The following is a 12416-nucleotide window of genomic DNA, read 5'->3' on the forward strand; positions in this document are numbered from 1 at the left end:
ATATGGGGATGCATCAAGATGAATTAACAGAAGTGTGCTCTGGGATAAGCCATTGAGAAATTGGAGGATCTTTGGTGAGGAGGAGAAGTCTGGGAGAGCAAGAGAAACATAGTTAACAGAAGGGATTGGCTCCGAAAAAGATGTTGGATTTTTCTAAGTCAAAGTTCCCAAAGGAAAGTAACAAACTTGGCCATAGGTCAATATGCACCAGTATAAGAAAGTCCAGTGGTTATGTAGAGCAAAGTCCATGGCAACAATGTTTATTGTAATTATGCAGAATACTACCTTTTTGTGGGAGAGCAATTCATTCATGGCAGATTCCCAGATAATGGCTGGGCATGTGAGGTGATAGATCTAGCAAGATAGATCTAGCAAGAACTAGATAGAGAAATATGATGTGGTCCAAGTTGATCTGGGGCTATAGTCTGAAAAGTCTTTTTATTACTACTCAGGATAAAAGAGAAGGGGAAGGTGTAGGAATTAAATGCAACTTAGTAGAAAGACAGATCATATATTCCAATAGAACACCATCATAGAATCTAAAACTCATCCTTACTCCATCCAGTCTTGTAAATATTTGGTAGCTCAACTACCAAGGGCCATTATTATGTGAGGAATTGGCAATTTCAAAATTCCTAACTGATAAACTTTTCCTCCTTGTCAACATTAGCTCAGAAATTAGGGCCATGGATTTGTGGTTCTATCCATAAGAAAGCTCAACTTTGGAAAGCTGAAACACGGCACAGCTAAGAGAATCAAAACAGTGACTGCAAACCTCCATCATCCAAATCAGCATGGTCAGACCTAAGACAATATCATGTTATTCACTGAGACATAAGACAATATCATGTTATTCACTGAGGAGAGTGATGGAACCAACGAAGTCTACCCTCTAGTGTTCTGAGTACTGGGAGCCTTTTTGGTAAATTGTATGTTGGCCTGAAAATGAAATGAGAACTTCCACTGTTTCTGATTGAACTATTGTTTTTATGTTACATAGTTCTTGGGAACATTATTCTAGTGATGCTTAATTATATATGAAGTTTTAGAAAAGAAAGTATGACAAATAAAACTCCACAAAAAAACCAAAGGACTCTTTTTCTCCTTGTTTCATTTGCAAATGAATATCTGTGTTCTAGGAATGATAAAATATATTTTTAAAATTTAAGGATTACTTTTCCTTCATTTGTTTAAGACTTTAAAGTAGCAATAGAGCTTTTGATTTCTTCTCCATGGTTATTATGTTTCTTGTAGCATTATGCATATGCAGAATATTAAGATATGTTCCTAAATAGTTGATAATTGCTATGTACTTTCACCGTTTATCCAGAGATGCATAACTGGAGAAGTTTTTATCTCAATGGCTTAATGTAGCCCCGAAAATGAAAATAAAATGCTATTGAACACTTGAGAGAAGCTAATAGGTGAAGCACGATGGTTCAATATCAATAAAAATAAACTTTGATATGATCATTAGAAACTATCTTTAAAGGTCATCTGTCTTCATTAAAGGCCAAGACAATGGACTAAAAGACTATTTTTAACACTTTTTTCCCTTTAACTCAACTTTTCTTAGGTGATAATGTACTAAGATCACACTTCTTTAGCTATTTAAATATATAGGTTTGTAAAACAGAAGACAAATACTCAAAGAAATTTAAGTGCCATGTTCTTTGGGCCAAATGTGTCCTTGTATGTCTATGGGAAGAACTTTTTCTCTACTAACCAGAGACCCTGTGTTCCAGAAGATAGAATGGGCAGCTGAAAAATATTTTCAGTTGGTTTAGGGAATAAACACTGTTTCACACTCATTTTTTAAACTACTTTCAATAATCTCCACTCTCCAAATAGGGAAGTTGAGACTGGCTGATCGAAAGGAAAAAGGGGATTATGAAAGCCCCACACGATGTGTCTTGTTTGGCACATCCACAGTTGAATGCTTAAGCTTTCCTGCCAGGATGGTTAAGTTAACACTTAATTAGTATGTGTACCAAATAAATCATGCTTCTGGGCAGCACATTCTTAAAAAAATTTCCCCCCACTGCCCCACAAATAAATAGCCTGGTTTCTGCCCAAAATATTCAAGGAAAAGGCTGTGTTTGCCTGGGGCAGAGGCCAGATGCCTTGACTTCCAGCTTCCTTCCATCAAAGCCGTGCAGTTTGGAAATTAAAATCTACAGCAATAATGAAACATATTAAAATGCATGCAAAGTCTTGAGGGCTTATAATATGCTAAAAACCGGCAATGCATGTTTACATCCATATATCAACTTGGATGTGCTGAAAAGATTTAAAGTGTAAAATATGCAAATATGTGTCATATTGTCACACTTGGTCTCTCTAATGGAACTCCCTTTCATCTCAAGTCGTCTTAATTTCATGAATATTACATGGCCCTCACACCTTTTACTCCTGCTGTTGCTAGGCTGAGAAGATTATGAAAATATGTTAATAGTAACTTTCATCAAATAAAAGTTGCAATATTCCAAATAAAGCATTTTTCCCCTCCTCTTAAAATACAAATGGTGAAGGGTTTCATGCTATTTTGTTTCCCTGTGGGAGACTAGATAACTATAGGCCAATTAAATTAATGAGAAAAGACCATGCAAATGGCAATATTTGTGCCTAATCCTGGCTGGCTGCACATATAGACAGGTATAGAGTAGTTTTTAAAATATTCTTGAGAAATGAAAATAGCCCCAGATCTGGAATACTGATAGTATATAGAAATGAGTTTTAAATTAGGCTGTCCTACACAAAAGCCCAGGCGTTTGTATTTAACTGTCAAAACACTACAGAAAGTAAAAGGAAGTGGGGAAGTTTGAGATATCCGCCCTCATTTATGAAGGAAAAGAACAAAATGCTATTGGCATCTCAGATAAGGAAAGAAAGAAGGAAAGAAAGAAAGAAAGAAAGAAAGAAAGAAAGAAAGAAAGAGGATATGCTCTGTTCATCTTGGACACATTGTCCTGAAACTTTCAGAATGACAGCCTTATTTCTTTATCCTGACATCTGCTGAAAGGCTCATTTTAACTCGCCTTATTGACAACCTGAATGCATGGTGGATGGCCAAAAGAACAAGAAGCATACTTTTCTGGACCTAATTCTTACCAATGGGGAAGAACTGGTGGCTATGTAGAAATCGTAAGAAGCTTGAGTATTAACGTTGAACTCCATAACAGGGACTGGGGGAGGGGGATGGATCCAATAGTGTGCGGTTTAATTAGAACTTTATTTTAGAGGAGCACTGGAATAAGTAAATTTGAAGAAAAGATTGTAACCCATGAACAGATATTCTAAACATGATTAGAGGATAGGAAAGTAAACGAGTCATATTCTGACAAGATCTCTGCCAACAACTGAAATAAGAAAGTGAAATAATATTTGGAAGGAGCCAGTTCTTTGGCTCTAGAAGGGCCCAGGAAGCGTTCATATGGGTTCTCTCTCCCTCTCTCTCTCTTTCATTCTTTCTTAGATACCATGCACACACGCCTGCACATACCCACATGCACATATGCACACACACAAGCGGGGGAAGGGCAGAGGGAGAAAGAGTCTTAAGCAGGCTCCATGCTCAGCACAGAGCCTGTCGCAGGGCTCAATCTCACGACAGTTAGATCATGACCTGAGCCAAAATCAAGAATCCATTGTTTGACTGACTGAGCCACCCAGGCACCCCATGGACCCTGACTCTTAAGTGAGTTTATGTAGATGACGGAAGGAAGGGCATTCCATCAAGAGGGATACAAATAAAAAGCCTGTACATGGGAGGCTCAAGTTGAGAAGGCAGTGCACAGTGTGCTGGGGTCCAAGATGCCAGGGTGGGTGGGGGGAGCTGGGAGGATAGTGGAAACTGTTTCAAAAGAAAATTGCCAGGAGAATTAAGGTATGGCCAAAGACAGACGGAGGACTGCTGACAGATGACAAAGAGAAAAAGAACCTCCCTAGCTGTTGTTTCTGAATTGTTGCTGTTGTTACTGTTGTTTTTGTTTGTTTTCTTTTGTACTGTTGCTGTTCCCTAAAAGTAGAGTTTTCAGATTAGAATTATTAGACAAAAAATAAAAAAAGGAACACATAGCCTTTCCTACATGAAGCCAGAGGAAAGAAGCACACATATACTTTCATTTGGTTTTACTTTATTTGTCTGAGATTTCTCCTTTTCTTAAGTAATATATAATCTTAGTGGAAAGCATGGAAATTTTCCCAATTTGTAGAGATAGCAGCATTCTATCCTTCTCTATCACTCAAAGGCAACTTATCTCTGTATCATGCAAAATTTAGATTACACTCTTTAAGCAATTTTATATGCTACATTTTAAAACTAAATATCATCTCATGAATAGTTCCCTACTTCATTAAGAATGCTTTATAAATCTCAATCAATTGCTATGTAATGTTTCATATTATATGTTTTTTCATCAGTATTGGATATTTAGTTTGTTCTAAAATTTTGTCAAATAATATAAATGAAATACAAAATATTATTTATACATCTTTGCCCATATTTAAATATAGTTTTAGATAAATTCTTTTTAAGGGAATCAACACAGTTTACAAACAGCCATGTTACTAAATTGAAAGAAATACAATAAAAAAACAGATGAGATAAATCGTCCTCTAAAATACAGTGTTTCCTCTTTGATTACTTCGTTTTCTTTATTGGCTGAAATGCATCAAGTGAATTTTAACAGAGTTCCCTGACTGGTTCTGGTGAGTTAGGTTATTCAAAGCAAACTATTTTTGAAAAATAAGGAAATGGACTGGAAAAAAATTTTAAATGACATCAAAACTGATTCAAGAGGGTGTCTAGCATGCAGTTAAAAATAACATCACTCAAAAGAACAAAGTCATGTGAGTAAAGAGTAAAAACTGTAGATGGCAGAGAGATATCTACTCATACTTCAGATACTGGGAATATCTAACACAGATTACAAAATGACCATGTTTAAAGAAACAACAACAAGCCGACAGACAATACCCACAAGACAAAGGAAAACATGTGAGGGAGACTTGAAGAAAATAAAAGAGTACTAGAAATATAGAGTACAATAAAGCAAATTAAAAACTCAGTGGAAATCTTTACAGTAGAAATGACATAATCTAATTGAGAATTAGTATACTAAAGGATAGATAAGAAGATATTGTTCTTACCAAAGCCAGGGAGAAAACAAACTTAAAATTCAATAGACAGAATATGGTTTTAGGGATTGAAATGAGTCCCAGAAGAACAGTGGAGACAGGACTAGGTAGAGGTAACATGAAGAAAGATAATGGCCAACAATTCTTCAGACCTGATAACAAACCATTCCACAGATTCAGCCCCAAGCAAGATAAATTAAGTAGAAATTCATACCTGGAGACACCATAGAGAGATTGTTGAAAATGAAAGAGGAAAACCAAAGCCAGCTAACAAATAAAACACAGATTTCTTTTAAAGAGTGGCAGACTGACCACTGTTTTCACAAATGCAACAATTGAAAAAAAACAAAAACAAAACAAAAACAACCCCCCAAAAAAAACAAACAAAAAAACCCCAGAAACACCAAAAACCAAAAAACAAAACAAAACAAAACAAAAAAAACACATGGAGTGGTATCTTCAAAATACCAAAAGAAATCAACAGCACATTGATTTTATGTGCAAGGAAAATATCTGTAATGATAGAAATGAAAATCAGGCCATTTTAAAACAAAAGCTGAATTAATCACTAGAGATCCTTATTAAAGGACTATTACAGTATAAATTCCAGACAGAGAGAATGTGATTATTCATAAAAATTTCAGTGATATTTTACCTGTCGTGCAAAAAAAAGAATGAAAGTAGTACCCATATGGACAAATGTGATAGACTACATAAAACAGTAATAATCTCTAGGGTACATTTTTAACTAGAATGAAAATGCCAGGCATAATGCCATGGCACATAAATATCATGGGTGTAAATAGGGTTAATGATAATCCAAGAAAATATAAGATTTTTTAAATTTCAGACTTTGGTTAGTTATATGCGTTGCTATTTTCTTCCAGACATAGCCATAAAAGAAAGAATGAGAGTGTGTGAATACAGGTAGAGTAGATAAAAATTACAAATTAGAATAAAAGATGTAAATGTGCATCGTATTAAATTTAAAGAAAATCAAGATAAAAGACAATCATGTCCACACCAGAATAAAAAAGCAAATGCTATTTATGAGATATACATATAAAGCATAAGAAATAGAAGGGTTGAGATTCAAATGCTACATGTCAGACAAAATAGATTTTATAGAATAAAACACACTGGCACTTGAGATAATTACTTCATGATAATAGGAGCTTCAAATGACCAAGACAGTATAAACATTTAATATGTATACCATTAAAACTATACTCTCAATTTATAGACCAAAGTTTACTAACTTACAAAAATAGAAAAATTTAAATACTTGTGAAATATGTACCTCAGTAATTGATATAGCAAGTTACAAAATTGATAAGGAAATAGAATTAATCTAATGAACATATATAGAATATTACCCATCTAATTCAAAGATGACATTTTTTTCCCAAAGACACCAAATACATTTACAAAAATCGTCCAGAAACTTTATCATAAAATAAACTTTAACATATTTCAAGGCATCCTAGAGACATCTAGAGAATGTCTTCTCTACTATGTAACTGTGGTTGATGACAAATGACAGAGAAAGAGAGAAAGATGTTTGAAAATTAAGAAACATTTCTCAATAACCCATAGATCGAAGAAATAGAACTAGAACTCAGGAAATATTTTACGTTAAATGATAACGGCAATACCAGTATTAAAAATTGTGGACAATACCTAATGCAGCCCTTGGTTTGACATTTAGGTATGTCAATATGTGTATACACATATGTGAGTGTGTGTGTGCATGTGTATCAGAAAAAACATATATATGTATATATATATATACACTTTATATACATGTATATATTTTATGTGCATATACATGCTTTAGAAAAATAAAGGCTGAAAATTAATGAGCTTTCCAGTTTCTTAGAATCTAAAAAAAAAGCAGCAAAAGTAATCTAAAGATTTTATGAAAGAGGTAATAACAAAATCATAGTGATAGATTACAAAATAAAAAAATAAAAATTCTATATAGAAAACAAACAAACACACAATACACGGACTCAATAATGCTACCAGTTAGTTCTTTGAAAAAATCCGATTAAATCAATAAACTTCTGGCAGGTTTATTCAAGATCCAGACCAAAAAAAGAGAGAGAGAAGAGATAAAGTGGACCAGAGAGATGTCACAGATAAAATAATAAAAGCATAAAAAAGCACATCACTATAGATTATTTAGACTTTATCTCATTTGCCAAAACAAGTTACACATCATTATTAACACTGATGTGGTAGGCAAATACAGTTGTCGCCTGAGGAGGGACAACACGTATTTGTTAGCTATGACACAATCTACCACACGACATAAAATTATGTATTTTTTTAACTTGTAAAGACCAGCTTTGCTCCTCTCTTGTACAGACAAGCTCCTTCCCTACAACCTATGTTTAAAGAAAAAGAGGCAGAGATCATTTATTGTTTCCCTTTCCTGAGTAAGGCCTTAGAGCCACTATTTATTTTCCTCACAGTTATATGTGGTTAATACATGCATTTCTTAAAATGAGTAGTCTTGGATGACTTGAAAATGTCCCCATCCACGATTATGGCCGACCTCTATATTTATGATCTAAATCCAGGAGTGTTGTCTTATCACAGTAGATGAACTCAGTTCCAATTACAACCGTGACTGCTAGGGAGGAGCCAACAATTACTGTTGCTGGGCCTCTCTGCTTCTTCAGTGTTTAGAACCAGTGTAAAAAAAGTAAACATGGACAGTCCCACTCTTTACCTTAACCAAAGTACTTGCTGAACCAACTAGGCCCCCAGGTCTTGATGATTAAACAGAGATGGTCAGAGACGGCATGAGAGACCTTTCACTTATAATCATGTACTTTCTCAAAGTGTTTTCTTAAATTATGTGTTCTAAAACTCATGTATTTTTAACTGCTTAGATTTATTATGAATGGAGTAGCAAAGCGTATAAGGTCACGTACCCCCTGATTACAACTGCAGTAAATCAATGCAGATTCATTTTTTAATGAGATACATAATTTCTTGCTGGGTTTTTTACTTTTTTTCTGTTTTTGTTTTTCTTTCCCCCCTGCCCTTTTTTTCTTTTTGGTGAGGGCTCATCTTAGTGCAAGCTTTTAAAAAACCAGGGTTCAGTAATTGGTCAGAAGATTCTTTTCTATGTCTCTTGACCCTGCTCCTTCTAATCTCTGCATGCATTAAAGTGAGAGCCATTCTAAGAAACTAGAACAGACAGATTCATAGTGAACACCCAGAATTAAAAATGCACCCAGAAAAAGCAGGTCATAGGTTCTCGGGTTTATTTTTCTTCTGTACAATCCATTGCTACAATGTGCACACCAGAGTGTTGTACAGAGTCAAGAGATTTGCCGCTAACGATGGACAAAGAGCAAATAGTTGTCTGATCATGTAAGCAAGAAGAACCACTACCAGCAAAATTAATCATGAGTTTTGTTTGAGATATACCAAACAACCTGTAGGAAGTTTTTTCGCCACTGTATTGATTTATCTGAAAAATTCATTTGGCTGTTTGTTGACACAGGCAATGTGAAAGAAAAAATAAATCATGACGCTTATGATTGCTCATAAGTTTTACATCTTCAGAATGCCAGATAGACAATTGGATGAGTGCACATATAATCATTAAAGCAATTCGTATGAGTGGGCTTCTGATAACTCTTTTTACCACGCTGCAACTGCATGTGATCCTAAGGAAACTTTGAACAAATAAGTATATGTCAATATATACAATTAGTCCCTTGATGAAAGGTTAAATTGTCTCAACCTTTCTGACCACCACAACACATGAAAAAATATGTCAAGAAAGACTGAGCTTTACTTTTCAGTGGAGAGTCCCTCAAGCACAGTTTTGCTAACAAACCTTCCTTTTAACACCAGGCTACTTGTCACATAGCCCATATCTAAATAATAACTTCAATAATAATTATTATTAACATCTCTCATTATTCTTAAAGCAAGTGAGAACAAAAAATAAATGTCCAATATTTCTTCTAATACTGCGTGATGGATGTTACTGAAGCAAAGTAAATTTAGCATTGGTGTTTTCTAATCTAAATACACATCACCTTTTACAGCATATTTATTATCAATAGCAGCAAGAAAATCTTCTATTCATTTTCCATTGATCACATTTGCTATAATTGTCTTTACATATTATTTAAATATTTTAGTGAGAAAATTTAAGTATCAAATATAATAGATATTAAATGCAAATAGTTGAATATATAAAGACTCTAACACCCCAAGGAGTGACACTGGTGGCAAAATAAAAAAATGGCACCTAACCCTCCTAAATTAAAATCTAGTATACTTTCTACCAAACATTACTTTCAGTCATCAACCTAGAAAAGGGTTATACAAACAGAAAAAATATCCAGAACAGGAAATGTCATTCACACCCAAAATTAGGATATGGGGGTGAGTTTTACCTACTAAAGGATAAAATCTTAATTTTAAAGATCAAAAGTATATACCTGAAGGCAAAGACTAACACTGTCAAAACAAAACTAAAACAGAGAGCTATGTTATTTTTACTCCATTCTAGAATGATACAAATGAGAGCACTTTTAAAACATAAAATTACTTAATTGGAGGCAAGCATGACTTTACCTACCGACTAGTACACCTATCACTTTAATGGTAAAGGGTATCCATCAATCAGCAGTGATTTGAGAATATGATGCACTTAGCACTGTATTATGTGGTGGCATGGGTATGTTCACAGGCTTAAAATAGATTGGTGGAGCCAAACTAAAATGAAAAAACAAACAAACATTGTGAAAGAGTTCTAAATGAATGTCAATTCACATGACATTATTTTATTCGAGCCAAAGTGGTTCTAAAGAAGCTTCTTCAAACAGCTAAAATGAGCCTCACTAAAGGATGTGACCAGAGAAGTGTGAGGAAAGAGAGAGAAGAGAATTCCAAGGAGGGAGGGAATGGGCAGGGTTGAGGAATCAGAGATACCCAAGACAGTGGGAGGGCACAAGGAAGGCAGCCCAGTTTGTAACAGTAAATACCTGCTGAAGACATTCAGAATGAGCAAAAGAAAGGCAGTTCATAGGGCAACTCATGGAATCTAACAGGAACTGTTTGTATTTAATATATGGTAAATACCTAATAGATTACTAAAAGGACTAGAATTTTTATAGGACATTGGTAAATTAGTGCATTCAAATTGTTCCTCTGTGACTCTGTCAGAATCCTGAACTATGTGGATTTTGATACTAAATTTAATGTCAAATAATATTTGAGCAGCTTTTATATTATGGTATCAATTGAGAGAATGTAATTAGCTAGTCACCCAAGGTTTTCCTTGATTGGACTATTTAAATATCTTAGAAGTACTCACTTTAAATTGGTAATTATTATTTCATTATATGTCAATATGTAAATACATATATATAATATATTCCAGAAGAAACAAGGCAATCTTGCAGACATTACACTACAGTGAGGTAGGTAATTAACCATTTTGACTGCCCAAATCTCAGAAAACTCAGGAATATTTTATTTGCTATTTTAACACAAGATTTATCTTTTGAGTTAATATTCATAATTGATATATTTGCTCAGATATTCCATTCCTACATATTCATCCCACAGACATTAAAACATAGGTTCATGTTAATCCTTGTGTAAGAAATTTCATTGCTTCATTCAAGATAGTGTGAAATAGGAAAGGACACAAATATGTATAATTAGGAAATGGTTGAAAAATTACTGATGTATTGGGGCGCCTGGGTGGCTCAGTCGGTTACGCGGCCGACTTCGGCTCAGGTCATGATCTCGCAGTCCATGAGTTCGAGCCCCGCATCGGGCTCTGTGCTGACAGCTCAGAGCCTGGAGCCTGTTTCAGATTCTGTGTCTCCCTCTCTCTGACCCTCCCCCGTTTATGCTCTGTCTCTGTCTCAAAAATTAATAAACGTTAAAAAAAATTTAAAAATTACTGATGTATTAATACAACTGAATACTACTCCCTAATATAAAAGAACCAACTGTAACATGCACACAAAAAATTATTCTCAAAGAAACGGGACAAAAAAGAGTTAATAACGTATGGTTCTATTTATAAGATATTCTAGAATAAACAAAAGTAACCTACAGTGATAGAAATCAGGTCTGTGGCTCCTTCTGTAGTGATGGGGTCAACTGGGAAGGAGCAAAAGGGAGTGTTCTGGGGTGTTAGAAATGATCTGTGTCTTGATAGGCATTTGCCAGTGTACTTGAGAGAGTTTGCTGAACGTAAATTTTACCCTAATAAAAATTAACATCCATGGCTGATTTTTTATGTGTACCTGGCTCACATTGGAACCTAGTTATTAGAAGGACTAGTTGGACTAGTTATTAGAAGGGTTGCCATTTTATCTTCTCTTCACTCTCTGGTTAATAAATGGCTTGAAAGATTTTCTCCTTTTATTTTATAGAATGTGTATTTTCTTTATTGTTAGAAGATATTTTGGGAAATTGCTCTGGGCTTCTTTATATAAAAGAATATTAAATTTTATTAGATGCATCTTACAAATTTCTGCCTAAAAATTTTAATAGGATTTGTTCTAAAACATAATATTAATATTTCAACTAAAAAATGAGTTCTAAACAATGAAACCTCCTGACCAGCCTTGAACTTTTCCAATGTACCCAAATTTGTCTTAACTATTAAATATAACTTGACATGCCTTTTCTCTATTTCTCCTCTTCCTCCTCACCATGTGATGCTGTACAGCTCTGGGCTATCATCACCTGTAATTACTGGTACCCTTCCTCTTTTATTTTTTAATATTTATTTATTTTTATTTTTGAGAGGGGGGGGGAGAGAATGCAAGGGGTGGGGGGTAGTGGGCAGGAGAGAGGAGGAGAGAAAATCTCAAGCAGGCTCCACACTAAAGGCACAGCTAGAACTCAGGAACCATGAGATCATGACAGGAGCCGAAATCAAGAGTCCAACACTTAACCCACCCAGGCTCCCCTACAGTTCCCCTTTTCAACATCTCAATCAACCACTTCAATACTTTCATCTATTCTTCTCTTGAATTTCTGTGAGTTCAACCCAGAAGACATAACTCTACCATCTTATACTCAAGTTGCTACATTTGGGAAATGAGTCCTGATAGTACTTTTTAAGTTTAAGAAATTCAAGATGTTCACAATATACCCTGTAAAAGATTTCTCACTCATTTAAATGGTTCTGATTGTAGCGAGAATTAAATTGAATGGCTCTTAGTGCACTCTCTAGAAGTCCAGTGAGAACAATGCCCTGGAAATTAGGACACCAAAAT

Source organism: Prionailurus viverrinus, chromosome D3, assembly GCF_022837055.1.
Source record: "Prionailurus viverrinus isolate Anna chromosome D3, UM_Priviv_1.0, whole genome shotgun sequence".
NCBI classification, from domain to species: Eukaryota; Metazoa; Chordata; class Mammalia; order Carnivora; family Felidae; genus Prionailurus; species Prionailurus viverrinus.